Below are 21,502 nucleotides of genomic sequence, written 5' to 3' on the forward strand. Positions count from 1 at the left end.
TTATAAAGTTGTCTGAAAAGTAACGTTCATGAGCCCACGAAGAAACAACCTCTTAAAATAAATTTCTAGGTAGCTCAGCAAAATTAGAAAGAAATATAAAAGAGTAAGGAAAACTTCTGGCTTGGTTTGATAAGAGCCCTGGCTTAATTTCACTATACTTGGTGAGTATAGTTTAGGCTAATGTTGCTTTGGCCTCCATAATGCAGGCCAGAGAATAACTATGCCACCAGACAATATAGGTGGTGAGCTTTTCAATGTCAATGGTATTTTTTGCCTATAGTTGTAATCTGTCAGACACCTAGGTGTTCAGTTCCCTTCAGATATATTAGTCCTTGTTAGACATGTAAATCCTCTTGAATTCCATAAAGAAATAAATCCCCATTGAAAAGAAAAACAACAGAATTTGAAGGATGAAACGAAAGACAGCTAAGACAGTCCCCAGAGTCCATGGGCTGCTTTCAGAAAGCCCAAGTAATCCTTAAAATTCTAGAACTATCAAAAAAAAAAAAAAATTCTAGAACTATCAGATGTAACTGTCCTCGAACCACACAGGTTTGTTTTGTAACCACCCAGGGCACCCCCATCTTTTCATCAGGGTCTGTTATACTCTCTTCCAAGACACACCAAGTCCTCCCGTATCTGAGAATAGGGTGCATCCAACAAGTCAAAATTGCAAATGAAGAATACAGTATCAGGGTGAGAATTTTTTTTACTTGATGGAATTTTATACTGATTTCCCATACTTAGGATTTATTTAAAACAGTCATCCTTCCTCCCTAAGCAATAATGCTTTCAAGGGTGAGATCAAGACCACCCAAATGAGGGAGTGTGCTAGAAGCAGGAGTTCTGAATTAATGAATTTGAGGGAAGTAGACGATCAATCTGAATAATTAGGATCAAGTCCCAAGCTTTGGTTTTGCATGGCTGTGTAGTTCTGGTCAAGGGAGCTAATTTTAAATGATTAGCTGCTACTATCTTTTAAATAGGTTCTTAAATAAAACACTTAATCTTGATCTATGAGTATGTATGCAAAACAAGGAGAGGGGATTGGAATATTCTGTGGATAATTCAGATGAAGGTGACTTATGCTTTAAATATCTCAATAGTGGCAACAGTTGCTTTTCTAAATTTGATGTTTAGATAATTTCTTAAGTTCTCTATTATCTTGCTAAGTTGGATAAGTTAGGGTCTGGAGGCTTTATTTATCTAGTTTTATTATTATTACATCAAACACTAAAATTAATTAGATAATTTTTAAATTTTCACTTGATTTTGTATTGTTTTGTTAGTTTTCTGTTATTTGTAGAATGAAATTCAAAAAAGATTTAGAGGACCACTATATTCCAAGGATAAGGAATTATATAAAATTAATGAGTGTGGCCTCTGTCACAACATAGGGATAAATACATGAAAGATCAGGGTAATTTCCTATATTATAATGATATAAAGAAAAAGTTTGGTCTGGAATGGTCTAGAATTTAGATAATGCACATGTTATTTACATCTACACATTTTTAGGCACAACCATTCTTTTTTTTTTTTTTTAAATTTTTATTTATTTATTTATTTATGATAGTCACAGAGAGAGAGAGAGGCAGAGACACAGGCAGAGGGAGAAGCAGGCTCCATGCACCGGAAGCCCGATGTGGGACTCGATCCCGGGTCTCCAGGATCGCGTCCTGGGCCAAAGGCAGGCGCCAAACCTCTGCGCCACCCAGGGATCCCCAGTCACAACCATTCTTGTATTTTCCATGAGGCTATTCTAATTTCCTAGCAGCCCAGAACAATAACAAAAACATGATTTTAAAATGCCCATTTGGGGTAAATAGATATTGACAACAAAAGGGAAAAGGAATTTTCTGGACTTGATGTCTGTTATCAGGTTGACAATATGAATTTCTCTGAATGACTCATATCTTGACTTTTTCTTTCTAGCAACAGAGCCTGGATCCAGAAAAACCCTCAATTAAAAGCAATCATTTTGAAAAAGTATGGCAAGAACAAGAATTTCTGACTGCTAAATACAAATGCTTTCTTTTGAAACATTTTCTGGATCACTGGAATTAGTGTATTTGACCTAATAATTTAGATCTCAACAGTCTGATATTTTGCAGCAGGCAAAATGAGCTATATTAGGATGAACTTTGTATATTTACATACACACATCTGCACAGATGTATAAACACGGAAGTTTCCTATGTAAGTATGAGGATTCATACATAATTATGAATCTGATAAGGCTACTTAATTCAACATCTGAGCTATAATTAGAAAATTTCCTTTATTTTGTTGGTGAAATATCATGTTCACTCTGTGAAAGATACTGTGTTGTGCTGTACATAGTGTGGACACAAAAGTTGAAAGATATGTTACATGTGTCCTAAGGAGGAGAAAATTTAGAGAGAGACAGAGGCTAAACCACACCAATTCTCAGAGCAAGGTATGCAGGTGATGTTGTCCTCCCCAGACTGGCTTATGTAACAGATAAACATAGACAGTGTCAACTTTCTGGAAGAGGGACTGGCTGACACTTGTCATCAGAGTCAGGTTTATTAAATATCGATAGGCACTTAGGAGGATTTTCTGAACAAACCTTCTCTTAGTCTGGAACATTCAGCAAAATAAAACTCTGCCAATGTATAGATTATGCTTCATCATAACTCCTCTCAAAGATCCACGGAAGTTTACAGAAACTTATTTTAGAAACTTGAAAAAAATAAAAGCTCAAGGATATTATGCCCTGCTAATTTTATGAGCAGTAAATGACAGCTCAAATTGTTATGAAATATAGACTTTTAAAATTAGGAACAAGATCTATCCCCTAATCAGCAGCCATATTAATTAACCCCAACATTTTAAAATTTATGTGAAACCATTCAAAAACACTCTGTACCCTGCATTAATTTAGGTAGGCTGCTGGTCATGAGGGCTGGCCCCGACAATGTTAATTAAGAGCTTTGTTTTGTCTTGTCTTTGGCAGAAGGTTTTCTATCACAGGTCCTTTGGATCACGATTTGTATCCCTTGTGAGAAACTCTTAGCCTGAGACTCTGCTCTGTTCATGGCTCTCATCGTCACCTCTTGAACCTCTTAACTTATTCCACAAGTGGAGCTTTATTCTACTTATTGCTTTTTTGTTGCTGTGGTAACCATTTACCACCCACTTAAAAAATGCAGATTTATTATCTGTCAGTCCTGTAGTTCAGAAGTTCGAAACAGGTCTCATTGGGGTAAAATTAGTGTGTTGACAGGGTTGTATCCCTTTTATTTTATTTTATTTTATTTTATTTTATTTTATTTTATTTTATTTTATTTTATTTTTATTTTATTTTTGGTTGTATCCCTTTTAGGAGGCTCTAGGCAATAATGCATTTCCTTGATCTTTCCAGCTTCTCAAGGCCACCCCTGTTTTTTGGGTCATGGACCCCTCTTCTTCAAAGGCATCAACCCATGCCTTTCTCCTTTTGTCACATCTTTCTATGACTCTATTCTGATTCCTTCTTCTGGTGTAAAGACCCTTGCAATTACAAGGGGCCCCCCTGGATATTCCAGGATAATCTCCTTATTTTAAGGTCTGCTGATTAGTAACCTTAATTCCATTTGCAGCCATAATTCCTTTTTGCCATAGAACATAACATATTGACATATGCTGGGGACACAGGCATATTTTTCGGAGTGCCCTTGTTCTGCCCATCACATTATTACAGAAAGCTAATAAGTATCATTCTCTTGTGCTCACTGATTGCTTTATCACTGTTGGCCCATTTTTCCCAACCACTTTCTAGGGCCGTAGGGGCAAGGTTGGTGGATCATAGGAGTGTTTGCTACCTCACTTCTTGGAGTTAAGAGATCTACAGGAACAAAGCATGAAAATGCTCACCTGAATATTTACAATATCTCTTTAATATCCCTCCCTTAACTCTAGCAAGTGCCATCAGGACTAGGTCCTCACTGAGTGTCCAGATGCTCTAAAATACGCAGTGTAAACCTGTTGCAAAGTAAAATCAATACTCTTGAGATAGAGTTATGAGAGTGATGGAGACTTGCTTGAATCACATGTAAGGCTATTGGCAAATGAGAGTTTAGACCAGACAACATGGAAACAAAATGAAATGGCAAGGAGACTGCTGCCATCGGTGCCTCACAGGAGAAGCCTTTAGAAAGACTGATGGACGGATCAAGTATGGCCTCTTCATGGTCACGCTGCAAGGTGAGCAGTGAAGTGAGGAGGCGATGTGATGTCATGCAATTGGACATAATCAGCAGGTAATTCCATTGGCTCTTTATTCTGAGAATTAGTGCACACTCACAACTTGAACTTTGATGTTGAGAACTTTAAAAAAATGTAAATCAGACTGGGTGTTTCCTCTTAAAACCCTCTAATGGCTTCCTCTCACATCCAGAATGAAATGCAAGCTCCTTGCCCAGGCCTGGACAGCCCCACATAGCCCTGCACTTCCTCTCTCTGACCTCCTCTCCTCCACTCTCCACCGTGATCACGGGCCTCTCGCCAAGCTCCTCCCCACTTTTAGCATTTCTGCTCGCCTTGACACCTGCAATTCTTGCCCTGCTCATTGCCGCATCGCTGGCTACTTCTTGTCATTCAGACCTCAGGCTCAATGTTACCTAAGTGAGACTTTCACCATCTACCTACCCTCACTCCTCACTTTACTTCCTGGCACAGCACTATCACACTCTGAGATTTTTCTTGTTAATTAGACAATTAGCTCCAAGAGAGCAAGGTAAGTGCCAATCTGGCTTACTGCTGTATCCTCTATGCCCAGAACAGTGCCCGGCAGACAGAAGGGGCTCAACTGTGGGTGGCATGAAAGAATGTGCAATTGGGTTTATACATGACTTTATTATTGTATCATTTGGATTGGCACACTTCTGGGTTTAAAAACTGATTTTACAGTGTTCTGGAATTTACTATGTTCTCTGTGAATGTTTCTGTTAAGTGTCCATATAACAAAACAATTCAATCAAACTATGTCGCTTTTAAGTTTGTATAATAAAACATCTAGATTAAAAAAGAAAGTCATTAGATATTTTGGTTTTGTGTGGACATCACCCACAGCTCAACATTTTTCCTGTGTTATCTGTTAGGTGATCCCCAAAAAGTGAGACAATCTTTTGCTGAGTTGCACTACTCTTAGTCGTTTCAACTAATTTTGATAACTAATACACACAAAGATTGAAGAAGGTGATGCATACATAAAAAACACTTTGCACAGCTTACTTAGTCCTACTGTGAAAGGTTTTATGATTAAACTTTAGGTTTCAATTTGTGTTTATTAATATTGTGGGCTTTATAGGTTAAAAGAGGCAGAAGTCCCAGAAGTACAAGTAAAATATCTAAAAATATAAAGTGCATAAAAAAATCCCAGGATAAAGCACTCAACAGAACAAATCAAAGGTATATTTTCTGCTCGATGCTGGAATGGAAAATAAATTTAGTTTAATAGGACTTGGGACATTAAATGTATTTATCATGCCCAGATAGCAAACTGATGAGTGTGAATTTTTTTTAATAAGCAAAATAAATGTCAGGGCAGATAAATCTACCACAAAAGCAAACAGAAGCTCTCCATAAATAGCAAATCACACTGAGCCATGGCCAGCTTGTTTTTTGTCAACTTGCATAAACCTCCTTCTTTTTATCAGTCCTCAGATCTAAATCACACACATTCATCATCCTAAGGTCAAACCACATTTTCTGGCTGTGCAGTAGTCCAGGACAAAATCATTAAATATTCCCGAGGGTTGATCAGTTGGCACTGAAAAGCTCACGGTCTCAGAAGTGAAATGCTATCGTGGTCATTTCCTTAAGCACATTTGCTGCTTTTAAAGATTATTTTGCATACTTGTTTGAGCAGTGATTTAATTTAATTTACAACCTAATGGCTTTGTGTCCAGAGCCATCAAATGGTAGAAAAATTTTCATAGGCAACAATTTTCTTAGAGGATTTAGTAAAAATTAAACCAGAACTGAGTGAGATACAGCATGAGGATATGAAGCAGTGTAGGAGTGAGAAAAGGGAATAGTCCAGGAAGTCTTGTACAGATTTGATTTCTGGCTTGGCCACTTTACAGTGACATAAACCTCAGATAAGCTGGGATACCGTTGGGAGCCTATTTCCTCAGCTATAAAATAGGGACAGTCTGCCAACTTTTCAGGCCATTGGAGGTTCCGTGCGGTGATTTATGGGAAACACATGACATGTGCTAGGTACCTAGTAAGTGGCTCTGGAAGAGCCAGGTGGCCTATGTAAAAATGAAAGAAGAGGATGGAGCAGGAGTAGCCTTAGCTGTTTTTGGAAGGGCCTTCTAATTTGCCTAAGAGGTAATTTTTAAAAAAGATTTCACTTATTTATTCATGAGAGACACACAGAGAAAGGCAGAGACATAAACAGAGGGAGAAGCAGGCTCCCTGAAGGGAGCCCGATATGGGATTCGATCCCTGGACCTGGGATCATGCTCCGAGCTGAAGACAGACGCTCAACCGCTGAGCCACCCAGGTGTCCCCAAAGAGGTCATTTTTGATTTTCCATGGGTAGTGGCCCACCTAGAAACTTCCTGTTGTTGCTGCCACTCCCAATGATATGGGGCCCTGGCCTGCGGGTCATTGCTCCTGGCTCCCCTCTTCACACCCACAGCTGGTGTCCTCTCTCCAGAGTGAACAACAGGAAGTGTTCCTGCAAATCACATAGTGAGAGCCCAGTACTGGGAAGCTACTGATTGTGAATGATCCCCAGGAGGAAAGAAGTTTAAAATGGACAACCTGAGAGCCTAATAAAGCTCAGGAAACAACTGTAGATTTCCTCTCCTACTGTTGTTTTCAGTGAGCACTGACAAGGGGATGGAGGCATAATGAGGGTGCAGACATGATGTCTTTGGCTTCTCCCCAGTTTCTAACCCACTTCCTCTTACAAGTCTGCTCTGGCTTCTCAGATCTGGGAGCACATTTCAGATCCACCTGCCAAACTCCCAAATTCTCTCCTCTCCACTCAGAGCTTACCTAAAACTCCCATTTGATCAGTCATCTGTGACAAGGATGATATCTGATTAAATTATTTACACCAGGAGGAATGCTTGATAGTAAATGTGATGTGTTAACTCTTGAGAGCTTGTGTTTTAAAAGGAAAAAAAAATTCCTAGATACTTTTGGCCAGAACATCCCTTTAGCTTAAGCCATGGCATCACCAGCTCTGTCTGGAACAGGTCCAGCTTTAGTTAAAGCTCAGAAAAAGTTCCATAATACAACAATTTATGAACCATGAGTGAATGGCTAAGGAAATCATTCATTCACTCCATCATTTATTCATCAAAGTGCTTGCCTGCATTTTAGATGTCATATGTAAGTGCTAAAGTGGACTACAAGGCACAAGGTAGCCCACATTTTTGGCCTTGGCTTTCTTCGTTCACATCTTGGAAAGAAGACAGGTCTCCTATAACCTAAACTAGAGAGTTACCATTTCAGAGAACTGTATCATACAAACTCTGTTCATCAATAACTTTATTAGCTTATCTTTTTGCTATTAATCTTCCTCCTTTCCAGTTCTTGCTACATAAGCATGTATGATAGTTTTTAAGGCAGCAATGGAACTTCATGGAGGACCTTGACAGCTCCCTCATACCCATCCTGCAAATGGAAACAGTAGTCATGATCATCTTCAGCTCTACGTCTGTATTCTTTGAATCTGTCTCTGTCATTGCTGCCTAGTGATGACACAGGGCCACAGTCTTTATGGTTCCAAGAAAATAAATTTAGTTTATATTGAAAGTATGTAAGCAGCATGTGGTTTTATAACCACTAAGATTTTTGCATCAATGCAGGAATTGGTGTTCCATTTTTATTGTATTTATTTATATACGATATTTAAGCAGGGTGATTAGAATTAAGAGAGGTGACAATCTTAGTCATGTTGAACCATGTGTCATATGGATTCAGTGTCCCCCAACATGACTGCACTGGCCCTGAGGACAACAGGGTTTGGGCCAAGAGTCTCATGGTGGGAGAGCTATGCTTGGTATTCTTGATAGTTTTTCAGTGTAATCCCAAAATGCATATAATGAGCCACCATTTGCAGTAAATTAAATTTCTGCCTCAGATTGCGATCTACACTAACCTAAACTTGTCTACTTCTGTCTACAGAAATAAGGCTACCTCCATCGTTGCTGTTTACAATTATTTACAGGCAAAAGGAGTGGAAACAGTGAAATGTAAGTGAAGGGAACATGATCTTGAGGTCAGAGGTGGCCCCTTTGATTCTTACTCTCTGATATGGGTACCACATAACTTCTCTGGGCCTCAGTTTTCTCATCTGGAAAATGAAGTTGTGGTGAGGATTAGATAAAATAATGCCCCCTGTAGAGAATAGGTGCTTAAAATGCATATACATTTCACTTTTCCCTGCACAAGTCTGGTGCTATGCTTCCTGTAGTGACTGCGGGGAACAAGTGTGGCAAGTGGTTTTCAGGGTAGGAGGACAGGAGGGGACCCGGGCTTCACAGGTATGAAGAACACTGGATTGGTGGGGCTGAGACTGACTGGTTCTGCATCCTGTCTCTGCCCTGCCACGCTCTATACCTTCCTCCATGAACACGTGGTCATACCCACTGTGATTGCCAGCATCTATGCCCTCTGACTAGACTTGTCTTTCCTTTCTATGCCTTCTGTGCCTTGTCTTTTCATCTCTGCAGTCCCAGCGCCTGGCACTGTGGCAGGATGAGTGAAATAACCTTTAGGTATTTGTATTTGGTAGATTGGCTGCCTGAGGTTACTTTGCTAGAGAGAATGTTCTAGAACTGCAGAGTCTGAATCTAACCCTCTGAGACATGATTAGAGAACTTCAGAAGAGAACTTCTCTGTCCCTATCTTTCCTTTCACTTTCCAATCTAATGAAAAATGAAGATAAAGAAATAATGAAAAAAAAAGAGTTCTGCTTTTATCACTTCATGTTTACTGTTAATTTTTTTAACAAAATACTTGGATAAGGGAGATGTCTTTCTCCTTGAGAGAGGCTGTGTGAGAATGTACCTTTACATTCTTTTTCTTCTCCCTCGGTGTCCGGTGTTCCTATGTTTTTAGCCTCAGTGAGCATGTCTTTTTAGGTGGATAATGAGGATTTCTCTATTCAGTGATGCTGGGAACAGTCACAGCGAATGTTGTGAAGGATTTTCCAACATGAAATGTGGTACAGTACCCAGTACTATGGTGCTGTCATCCTCCGTCTCCCCTGACGCGCATGTGGGGCTGCCTGTCAGATGTTGGGGAAGCCCTACAGAGAGTCTGTTCCTTATTGTGCTGCAGAGCTTTCAGAAGTAATCCAGAACATTTCCCCCAGGCTGCAGATCCTGAGTAGATTCTCCGAGTCCCAGAGTTAGTGTTATACAAACTGCAATTTGTGAATCCCAAATTTCATAAGAGCAGTAGCAGCAGCAGATGGTGAAAATACATTTCTAATTCATTTAAAACCCGCTCCGAGAAATGAGTTCTCCCTGTACTCTTCACATTGTTATTTTTCTATATATCTCTTCCATGCCTTCTAAATAAAATAATTGTAAAAGAGAGAGACTGGCTTATGTTCCTCTCTGCTGAGAGGCAGCAGCAGTTTATGTATCACGGTCCTACTGGGGAATCATAATATCAGCCTCCATTCCTGAAGAACCAGGAGCCTAATTTTGTAGTTTTTCAAGTGTGAGGCTTTCGTGATGGCAAGGTGCTATGTGTAATTTACCTTTATGTCTATGGAAGGGTTTTTTATTTTAAAAGGTATAGCTGTCTCGACAGCAATAGTCAGTTTGAGTCAAGAGCTTGAGGACTTACTTCATCCTTGGTTCTTCATGAATTTTATGAATCACAAGCAAAGTTTTAGTAGCTTTAAAAAATAGCCTTTATAATCATGACTGTGATTGTAGGTACATTGGAAAATTAACTGACTGGGGCACCTGGGTGGCTCAGTGGTTGAGCGTCTGCCTTTGGCTCAGGTTGTGACCCCAGGGTCCTGGGATTGAGTCCTGCATCAGGCTTCCTTCAAGGAGCCTGCTTATCCTGCTGCCTATGTCTCTGCCTCTCTCTGTGTGTCTCTAATAAATAAATAAATAAAATCTTTAAAAAAAATTAACTGACTGGAAGTCAATCATGATATCTTTATTAGGAGACTGCCATGTGCAAAACACTTGATTAAAGTGTAAAGGCTCTTCCCTGAAGGAGCTTAAAATCTGGTGGAGACAAGATACATAAGTGGCATGAGGCAGACTATATTTATGGGGTGTGTCTTACCGATAGTACACCTCCAAGAGCCAGGGAACAGGCTGAAGGACTGTGATGGGGTGTCTCCTCCCTGGAGCTGTATAGGCAGAGGAAGTCCAGGGCCTGTGTAGGAATGGGTTTCAAAGCGGGTCTTGATGGAGTGAGGGGAGCTGGGTGGGGCAGGATTGGGGGGTGTCTTGCCTGTGGGTACAGGACAGAGGGGAGCAAAATCAAGGAGGGGTGACCAGGTAGGTCAGAGAGTAAAGCACTTAGGAAAATGGAGCTGGAAATGCCTCTGGGAAGCAACAGTTTGCCCTGGAAAGAAGCCTCTCACCAGGAGACTTCTGCTCTGCCCGGCAAAGGCCTTGTCAGTTCAGACAGTGGTTCTCATCAGAAGCCTTCTTCCCATTTTTTTTTTTAAGATTTTATTTATTCGTTCATGAGAGACACAGAGAGAGAGGCAGAGACACAGGCAGAGGCAGAAGCAGGATCCATGCAGGGAGCCCGACGTGGGACTCCATCCCAGGACTCCAGGATCATGCCCTGAGCCGAAGGCAGATGCTCAACCGCTGAGCCACCCAGGCATCCCCCTTCTTCCCATTCTTGCCTGGAGATTAGGCTAACCTGCTGATCTTCTCAATAAGGGGTGATTGTTTGAAATTATACCATCTGAGAAAATCAGGAGCTATGTCAGCACCTACCCATGTAACCAACAGACTAAATTTGTCACGTATTTTGGCAAAGTTCCCTCTCTTTGTGTTTTGAAATAATGTCTTCCATTTTGTTTTAGTTCTTGGAAGATTGTTCATGGAGTCAAGACCCATCGCCAGCATGGCCAACTTTCAGATGTAGAAAACTACATAAGATGTGATACTGATTGCATCTGTCTTAGACAAAAAGGTCATTTTGGGGTGGAAGGAGGCATTTGCTAATGCTGTGGCTTTGTGTGAAGGGCTACAGTCAGGATCTAACTCAGCTCCCTCCCTTGATGGATCAGCACACAGTTACAGAAAATTCTCATGAAGCTGGTTTAGGGTCTTTGTAATCTCCTTTCACTAATACAGATCAACCATAAACAGAACACATCCTTTGTCTTGCAGAGCTTGCCTGTGGATGAAAAATGCTTTGGCGTTGGGTAGATTCCCCTGGCTCAAGCATCTCTAACTGGTGGGACATGTGCCATCCCTGGAAAATTAAGGCCTGGTTTCTGTTTAGTGTGACCTTGGTTAAGCCATCAGATTATGCTTTTGTCTCTCTTCAGTGCCACTGGATAGCTATTGATTAATATTTACTGAAGGTTCACAATGTACCAGCTGCCACTGTGATGGAAGTAGCTGATTATGTGTTGAAATTGCTATTTTGTTTCACTGAAAGAGTTGGGCTACTTGAAACTTTCTGTGAGTCTCATGGCAAGGGGTTGTGCCAAGGGCAACTGTCCCGTCAGGGTTGGGGCTGCTCCAGGCTCTGTGGGAACAAGGAGCTCAGAAGTGCAGGCAACTCCAGTCTCCTCCTGAAGGGACCTGTTTTGGGAAACAAAACAAAACAAAACAAAAACAAACAAACAAAAAACAACCTCTTTCTGCTCAGAGGGAAGTAGGTGGTGGGGATTTACACTTCCTTCCAAGTGCAGAAGTTGCTTTATGTTTAACTACTTGGGGGTAGGCAGACAGTCTAGGAAGGAAAGAGAAGATCCGCTAAGTAAAACTTTTGGCCAGGAGCCAGAAGATTGTCACAGGAATGTGCTGCCATCCTCACCCCCCTCAACCCCCCTTTCTGTTTGATTTGGTCTTCTTGATGGTATCTGGAAAAGAGAAAGAATGACTATGACCGAGTAGCCTTTAGGATAATAGAAAAATGTCAGGGACTCTGAGATGAAATAAGCACACAGATTCTGCAGGTTGAGGGGGTAAGATGTGGGAGGGCAGGGCACAAAGATCATGGGGCAAGTGAAGAAGCTCACGGGCTTTCTTTGAGTTTGGCACAAGAATATATGAGCGAGTATCTGAAAAAGAATATCTTTTTCTTTTCATAAGTTTAATAGAAACATTTACAACACGTAAAATTTAGCAATTAAACTAATTTCTGACATAGGGAAAAATAATCTGTTGGATATGAAGGCAAAGAAGGATAAAACGGTGCCTTTTTTCCTTCTAAAGCAGCTAGTTTGGAAGTCTTAGCGTTGGGGGTTGGGGTTTGATTATACTCCAAGTTGCAACATCGGCGTCTATAGTCAGAATTAGAAAAATACCATGGAAGATAGAAGATGAAACTACCCGGAGACAATCTTTCTGGCAGCACATTCTACCTAGATTCATGAGAATTTAGAAATAGTCCTGCTTACCATCTCAGAAATCAATTATAATTTCAAAATCACTGCAGAAGGAGTTACTTTTCAGAGTTGAGCTTTGTATGTGTGCAAATGAAACAGTGAAAAAGGCAGGAGAAAGGAAGGATGGAGCAGACGGAGGAGAAGAAATAATGATAGGAGAAAATAGAAATTGTAAAGAGGTCGTAACTTCTGATGTTGTAGACAGTTTTAAAAACACGAAGTATTATGATGTATCTCTTTGTGCCAATAATGCTGACTACTACAATGAAATGGAAAATTTCCTAGAAAACAATGAATTACCAAAATGACTCAAGGAGAAGTTGAGAGTCTGAATAAAATAACCATTAGAGAAACTGAAATCAGTAGTCAAAAGACACAAAGCCTGAATGGTTTTACACATGATGCTTAACAAATCTTCAAGGAACAAATAAACTCTTTATTATATCAACTAATTTAGAGAGAGGGAAAAGAGAAAGCTACCCAACTCATTTGGCTAATAACTAAAAATGAATAGGAAGTATAAGAATGTTATAGACTGGGATCCCTGGGTGGCTCAGCGGTTTAGCACCTGCCTTAGGCCCAGGGCTTGATCCTGGAGACCCGGGATTGAGTCCCACATCCGGCTGGCCATGGAGCCTACTTCTCCCTCTGCCTGTGTCTCTGCCTCTCTCTCTCTCTCTCATGAATAAATACATAAAATATTAAAAAAAAAGAATGTTATAGACTAATCTCAAAAATGAATGTGAATGAAAAATCCCTAAATAAAATACTAGCAAATTAAGTCAGCAGTATGTATGACCAAGGACAATATACTCAAGGAATGTAAACATAGCTTGATATTTAAAAGCTCTATTATGAAATATAATAGATTGAGAGATTATGTCATAAACCATGTCATCATGTCAATAGACACAGAAAGTTCTTTTTTTATGGAATTCAACACTCATTTAGGCTTAAGAATTCTTACCAAACTCTCTCTCTCTCTCTCTCTCTCTATATATATATATATATATATATTTAAAGATTTATTTATTTATTCATGAGAGACACAGAGAGAGGCAGAGACACAGGCAGAGGGAGAAGCAGGTTCTCTGCAGGGAGCCTGATGCAGAACTTGATCTCAGGACCCTGGGAATCACAACCTGAGCTGAAGGCTTATACTCAACTACTGAGCTACCCAGGTGCCCGACTAAACTCCTTATAAAAAGAAACCTCCTTAACCTGACAAAAGATAGCTCTTTAAAGAAGATCCCAAACTAATCTATAGCACAGCAATTCAAATGAAGTCCCACAAGAGATTCTCATGATACACAACAAGCTGATCTTAAGATTCTTACAGAAGAGCCAAAGGTTAGAAAGAGTTAAGAGAAGTTGGAAATACAGAAGACAGTGGGACTTGCCATTACTCTGAAGCCTTCCTTGGTAATGAAGGCATGTGGTTGAGGGGTAGCATATTTTAAAAAGGACCAAGCAAACAGAAACAGCTCCAAACATATGTGAAAACATATGTGACACAGGTGACATTGCAGATAAGCATGGGAAAAAAAATTCAGTGGAAGTGGGAAATTGATAAGGTTCCTATTTCCTAACATATACAAAATGGTCCAGAGGAACAATGCTTTACATGTGAAAAGTAGAACTTTAAAACTTTTAGAAAAAACTTTGAAACTTAAAAAAAAAACAAAACCTTTTTAACACAGGAAAATGTATGTATGATTGCAAGATAGGGAAATCTTTTTAAAGTAAGATGTAACATAAGCCATAAAGAAAAGTATTAACAAACTAGACTACATTAAAATTAAATATTTCTGTAAACAAGACCCCATATAAATACACACACACACACACACACTCACCCACGTATGCACAGGGAAATCTGTGATGCACATAACTTCCAAACAATTTCTTACTAGAATTAGAAAACATATCTACAAATCCATAGGACAACCCAATTGAAATGAGATACCACCTCACACCAGTGAGAATGGGGAAAATGAACAAGGCAGGAAACCACAAATGTTGGAGAGGATGCGGAGAAAGGGGAACCCTCCTGCACTGTTGGTGGGAATGTGAACTGGTGCAGCCACTCTGGAAAACTGTGTGGAGGTTCCTCAAAGAGTTAAAAATAGACCTGCCCTACGACCCAGCAATTGCACTGCTGAGGATTTACCCCATAGATGCAGATGCGATGAAACGCCGGGACACCTGCACCCCGATGTTTATAGCAACAATGTCCACAATAGCCAAACTGTGGAAGGAGCCTCGGTGTCCATCGAAAGATGAATGGATAAAGAAGATGTGGTCTATGTATACAGTGGAATATTCCTCAGCCTTTAGAAACGACAAATACCCACCATTTGCTTCGACGTGGATGGAACTGGAGGGTATTATGCTGAGTGAAATAAGTCAATCAGAGAAGGACAAACATTATATGGTCTCATTCATTTGGGGAATATAAATAATAGTGAAAGGGAATAGAAGGAAAGGGAGAAGAGATGGGTAGGAAATATCAGAAAGGGAGACAGAACATGAAGACTCCTAACTCTGGGAAATGAACTAGGGGTGGTGGAAGGGGAGGAGGGCAGGGCGGGGGGTGAATGGGTGACGGGCACTGAGGGGGGCATTTGACGGGATGAGCACTGGGTGTTATTCTGTATGTTGGCAAATTGAACACCAATAAAAAAGAAATTTATTATTAAAAAAAAAGAAAACAAAAAAAATAAAAATAAATATATTTGTTGGGCAAAAAAAAAAAAAAAAAAGTGCAACATCAGTGAATGGACAATTCACAGGATGAGAAATTTCCACGGCCCCTAAACATGTGAAAAAATACTCAGCCTTTCCTGTAATTAGAGAAAAATTCAAACAATAACAAGATGTCATCCTACCCTCAAATTGGCTCAAATCAAGAGCCTTGACATGCCGAGTAGTGGAAAAGATGGGGAGGAAAGGAAGCTCTCATGAATGGCTGCTCAGAGAGCTAAAGCAAGGCAATTGTTCTGCAGAAGGATTTGGCAATAAAGTCAAGAAGTGCTGCCTTGTGACTCACAATTCCACTTCCAGGAGTATAAAGAGACGCATGCAGGTGTGTGTAGGAAGACAGACACGGGAGCCTTCACTGCAGCATTGCTGGTAATACAAAAAGTAGGAAACAATTTCTATGTCCATCAAGAAGAGACTATAATCCATCATGGGGCATCTTACAGTGGAACCCCACATAGCACTTAAAAAGGAACCTGTATTCAATGTTTAAATCTAAAAGAAATGTATTTAATATAAGAGAAGTGCTTTAGGCTGCTAGTGACCTCTGGGAAGTTAAAGAGAAGAAGATCAGGGGATCCCTGGGTGGCTCAGCGGTTTGGTGCCTGCCTTTGGCCCAGGGCGCGATCCTGGAGTCCCGGGATCAAGTCCCACATCAGGCTCCCGGCATGGAGCCTGCTTCTCCCTCCTCCTGTGTCTCTGCCTCTCTCTCTCTCTATGTCTCTATGTCTATCATAAATAAATAAATCTTTAAAAAAATATTAAGAAAAAAAAAAGAGAAGAAGATCAGGGTGGGATACCTGTGCGCTTTTATTCCTCAGGAAAGAAACAGTCTGGAGCTGTGTGGCAATGTGCTAGGTTTGGATTAAGCAGGAGGTGGATAAATTATACTGTCCTCAGTTCTTTTCCATAGATGGCAAATCACGGATAATAATTTAAAAAAAAACAAAGAAATGGTTAGAGACGAGTCACTTTTATATGATTGAAGTGAAATGCAGCACCAGGGGCATTGGAGAAACAGACTCACAGCAGCCTTGCAGCCAGGTTGGTGAGGATGGGGAGGGGCTGTGTTGTCTGCACCCAGATAATACATGGCATGGATTGGAGAACGTTCCTGAGGAGTGGCTGGAGCCAAAGAGATGCCCAAAGGAGGACTGACAGCACTTAGGGAACCTGCTAGTTATACTGCCATTAGGCTGGCACTCTTGGTTTTCACCACACTGTTTTTTCATTTTCTTTTCAAGGCAAGCCTTCTAAAAGAAAATCTGCTGTTCTAAGACAAAGAAACATTTTAGTTCTTTGTAAACCAAATGAAGTAGACCTTCCCCAAGGCCTTGTTCTCAACCATCTGGCCTCTTAGACACCAGCCCTGCCTGGGAACCCTGCTTCCCAGCTGGCTGTAGAAAGGGGTGGGAAGTGGAAAGCCCTCTGGGACCAGGTGGGTCAGAATGTGGGGGGAGGCAGGGGCAGGTGTGGAGGGGATGGTGGAGGAGGGGAAGGGGTGTCTAAAGCAGGCAGTGGCTACACACGGGGCTGACTATTGCCACGGGGAAATATGGGTGAGTGTCACTGGATTTCCCAAGTCTCAGGAAGCCGGAAATAGGGATTTAAGATGTGAAATTTCCTGATTTTTAAATGTTCTAAGAAATTCAACATTTTTAAAAAATTACGTGAGACAAAACAACAACAATAGCTACAAAACATAAGCAAGCTGCTCCTTGGGGATCTCTGCTAGGAGACTTATTATCTCCTTTGGAGTCTGCAGAAAAAACACCAGCTGCTGGGAGCCTTGACTGGTCACAGTACTCCCCCTGCAAGAGCAGGACAGTAATGAGCTCTCTCTCTTGCCCTCTCTTGCGGCCCTCAAGAATTGGGATAGTCGAAGATAATGCAAACATGTGCCAGGTCAGCTTTACCAAACCAGACCCCTGAATGAGCTGGAAGGAGTCATGGAAATTCCCTAGCAATGAGCCATGCCCTCCTGCTACACCCCTCCTTTGCTGCACGGTCCCCGCATCCCCCACACTCACTCTCATTCCATGGGTGGCCCTTGAAGGCGTCTGAGCTTTTACAACAGCTTATTGTGAAAGGGGACACCCAGGAGGAGAGGTGTGAAGGCGACACCGCACTCTTACATCAGGAGAAAGTGTCCCTGCCAGTGGAGGAATTTGAGAGTGTGCAGGCGGCTGCAGGTGTGCCCCGAGGGTCTGAATGACACCTGAGGGCGCTACCACGGATTTTTTATTTTTATTTTTCCTGCGAAGGACAGAAGATTGTAGAATCAAAGGAGGAAATTTAGGAATGTTATAGAACTGCTCTTATTTGCAGCTATAAAAAGACACTGTACATTTCCCCAGCCCAGTGAAATGATAACTCTGAGTTTTATTTTTGGAAAAAGTACTTTTCATCTTGTAAAAATTTAATGGCCTCTGAGTGACAGGGAAGTTCCAAGTGGCTTTCACTGGCTCTTCTCTGGCTGCTGCAGAAGGTGGAAGTGAGGGCCTGGGTCTCCCCCGCCTGCTCGGAGAGCAGACAGGCAGTTGGAGGAAACACTCCCTCCCTAACCTCTGGGTGCTTCTATCTAAGAAACTGCCAGCACATGCTCTTTTCTCTTCACAGGAACCTCAGTGAGGCGGGGCCAGGGCCAAGGTAGCCAGACATTGCTGTTATCAACAGTCAACATCTCTGTACTTGTGCTTTTCAACCTGCAGATGTTTCGGTGTCTTCATTACTCTTTCTTCTAAGACTTGGAATAAGCTGAGATTTCCTTACACTTGCAACTAACAAAGTAGATCATACATCTGATCATTAATAAAAGAGTCAGAGTGGGGCTTCTGGAACTTGGCCCTGCATAGGAATCACCTTGTGTGTGGGGGGTCTTATTAAAATGTAGATTCTGATCCTGCGGGTGTGGGTGAGTGTGAGATGCTGCAGAGCTACCAAGTTCCCACGTGCTGCCAATGTTCCTGCCCATGGATTGAAACCTTGAGGAGCAAAGTGGGGGGGAGGGGGTCAAGGCTAGGAGGGGGCAGGGGAGTATGGGAGGGAGGTGTAGCTTCCCTTTCTTCACTCTGAGGATATGCCTTTTCTTCTTGCCCGGGACAATAATCTGTCATGTGAGCCTTGTTGGGGAAAACCTTGTTGGGTGACACAGCACAGGCCCAGGGGGACCCGTGTGTTCCTTCTGTGGAGGATGATGCTGCCACCAGTAGTCATTCGTTGTTCTCAGCTCTGGAGGAGGTGAGCTGAAGATCTGAGGGTGACCACAGAAAGCAGCCACTTGGACTCATGAAAGCAGCAAATGACCAGTTGTGTGTTGGCTTCGTGGCTGTGGCAGGCTAGGTAAGTGAGAGGAGGAGGGAAATGCTGTCAGCCTGTTCCAAGATTTTCCTTGTTGCAGACTGGAGAGAGTGAAATGAAGCCCTCGAGCGCCAGGCCTTTTGGCCCAAGTCCCTGGCACACAGATGGTGTCACAGTCGGACCCCCCTCCCCTTCTCTCTCTGACATGGAGGTGATGAGGGCCTCTGGGCCCCACAGGACCGTGACAGATGTTGTTTGGTTCCGACAGCCGCGTGAGAGCCCCATCCACAACGTAAACATCCCATGTACTCAGCTGGTCCTGTCGCTGCTCTGAATAATTGTCTTCCCAGGTCTTTGCATTCACCTTTCCATGTGAAAGATGCCAAGCTACTGAAGGGCAGAGGTTATGGTGTTCCCCTCAAGCTGCCCTTGTGCGGTTGGAGAAGCCCTAGAAACTGAATTGGCTAGAAACCCAACCCACCCCCAGTGTCTCAGGGCACTCCAGGGGGTAAATTTGCCTTAGTACCACCTCAGACACACTGTGAAAGCCTCTGACATGTCCATATCCATCTGTGCCTGGAATAAAATGGAGCCTTCAGGCCTCATTTTAACACACCTTTAATAATCATGGAACGTCTCCAACTAATTCCAATCACTTCCTAGGGCAAAGCCACATTACCTAAGATTCTTCCTAAATAATTTGGGCGGTGGTAAAGATTTTTTTAAACGTATGTAAGAAATTTCTATGCCCAACATGGGGCTCAAACTCATGACCCTGAGAGCAAGAGTCATGTGTTCTACTGACTGAGCTGGCCAGGCACCTCTAAAGGAAAATTTTTTTAAAAATGAGAATTATGTCCTACACAAACTAAAGGAAAAAAAGTTAAAGGAAAAGATGGTCTCCAACTGACAAAGGAGCAAATAACCTAATTCAATTTAAATTGAAGATATGAATGAGCGTGAGTAGGCGAGTCCACACTTGCCTATTGATGCTTCTTCTGGAAATAAGGAGAATGCTACATATACTTCGTGTATTTCATATAATATCAAATTTGTCAAAACTGTAAGCAATGATTTATCTGCAATCAGAAAACAGTAGTTTCAGGAAAAGCTATGCTTGGAAAGAATCTGGGAGGAAAGGCTCTGATTCCTGTAAAGGTAGGTGGGCTCATAGGTATAACTTGGGTGGTACTGTGGATGCTGCAAGCCTCCCAATCCCTGGCTATAGCGGACGAAGACAGGAATGTCCCTTTGTTCTAAATGGGAAGACTCTTGTGTGGGGCATCCCCACTATACTGTGTAGGATCGAGCATCTGCATCACTGTCTCTGCCTCCCCACTGTCATCACACAAACACTGAACACCAGATAATGCCTATTCTCTTTTTTGCCATGCACTCATCACCTGCAGCCATAGTTTCTTGTTCCCTTGTTGGACAGTTTGGTCCTGCCAGAGGCTCTTTGGAAGAACAACCAGCATTTGTTGAGCAACTGTTTTGTAACAGGTGCTTTCAAGTATCTCACTTAATCCCACTCCAATGAGTTGGGGGTGGGGGCAGGGACTAGTTTTATTATTCCAACTACGATAAAACAAAACTTAGTTTTTTTTTTGTTTTTTGTTTTTTGTTATATTTAAAATCAAAGGCTGCATGGCATATGTCAGAGCCAGGTTTCAAAGTCATATTGACTCTTAGTGTCCTTTCTATTGGCTCTGCAAAACAATGAAGGGGCGGTGGTTCCTTGCATTTGTGAGGTGCCTTGCAGTTTACAAACAAGTGAAGCAGCCTTAACCTGCATGATACGTGGTACCCTCCACGGAGTAAGAGAAAAATGACTACCCTGAAGTACTGGCCATGCTGGTTTCCTTTCAAATTTGGATTTTAATAATGGGGTTTTGAAGATGAAAGTCATCACTGAGTCCCCCTATTGTGGCATGGTGGAATGCAGAAGTGGCCAAGGGATCTAGGAAGAGAGCAGAACTTGACTTTGTGCTAGGCCAGATATGAGTGGTGCCGATTCATGGCACAAGGATGAGTCTCCTTGTGATTCCGTCAAGTTGACGAACTCTGTTGAGCTCCTACTGTGTGCATGGCTTCGAAAGGAATATGCAGACACAGCTTTAATTTGGAGGAGATAGCTCCTTCAAATAGATTCAGGACAGAGCTGGCCCACTCAGAGAAGTGTAAAAGTCGTGGTAGGCAGATTAGGTAACCCCCCAGAATATTTTAGGAGATTATGTGCCAGGACTTTCTTTTCTTCTTGATAGTTGAATTGCTTTTTGCTAATGAGAGATGGTTAGGCACAGGTTAAAGACCACATTTCTACCTTTATGCTCTTCTTTCACAGAACGGTAAAGTTTCTGTTTCAAAAGCTGTTCTCTGTTCCATGTAGAACATCGCGCTATCATTAATGTGCCGCTCTTCACAATTTACTAGTGACAGTTATTTTCAGTACAGAGAGAAGTCACAGAAACCTCCACAAATTGTAAATGAAATCTTAAGTCTTCCTTCCATTATTTTTCCCCAGAACTAAAGATAATTAACATCCAGCAACCATGCAGGGACTTTCCCACTGCACACACAACACCAGTGCCTTAGAACTAATGGAGAAAGGATAAAACCCCGTAGAAAATGCACATCAAAGAAGGCCAGCCAAAGAGAGAATTTTTTTTAAAAAGGCTGATTGGGAGATGTTTGAAATGGGGCTTTTCTGACAGAGTTCTATGCCTGAGAAAGATGGTCAGTGTCCTTTATGCTAAGAACTTCAGCAAGTTATAATCACAGCTACACCACTGAGATGACAATTTATATGCAGATGCTACCAAAAGGAGCAATTTTCATAAAGTGCACCACGCTAATTCT

General features: G+C 41.7%; 1 protein-coding gene and 1 long non-coding RNA gene across 4 annotated transcripts in view; one reads left to right on the forward strand and one right to left on the reverse strand.

Moving 5' to 3' along the window:
- Window positions 1-21,502, reverse strand: part of KCNB2 (potassium voltage-gated channel subfamily B member 2) — a 396,405-nt gene that overhangs the window by 48,553 nt on the left and 326,350 nt on the right. The window lies entirely within an intron of this gene.
- On the forward strand, window positions 535-18,222 carry LOC144300502 (uncharacterized). Of its 2 annotated transcripts, none has more exons than XR_013367169.1 (5): window positions 535-696; window positions 1,936-2,199; window positions 3,925-4,265; window positions 8,155-8,222; window positions 17,963-18,222. It is a non-coding gene; the product is annotated as an uncharacterized LOC144300502 (long non-coding RNA). The 2 variants fall into 2 exon arrangements; XR_013367168.1 differs by lacking the exon at window positions 17,963-18,222 and adding an exon at window positions 11,045-11,335.

Source organism: Canis aureus, chromosome 28 (assembly GCF_053574225.1).
Source record: "Canis aureus isolate CA01 chromosome 28, VMU_Caureus_v.1.0, whole genome shotgun sequence".
Classification (NCBI taxonomy): Eukaryota; Metazoa; Chordata; class Mammalia; order Carnivora; family Canidae; genus Canis; species Canis aureus.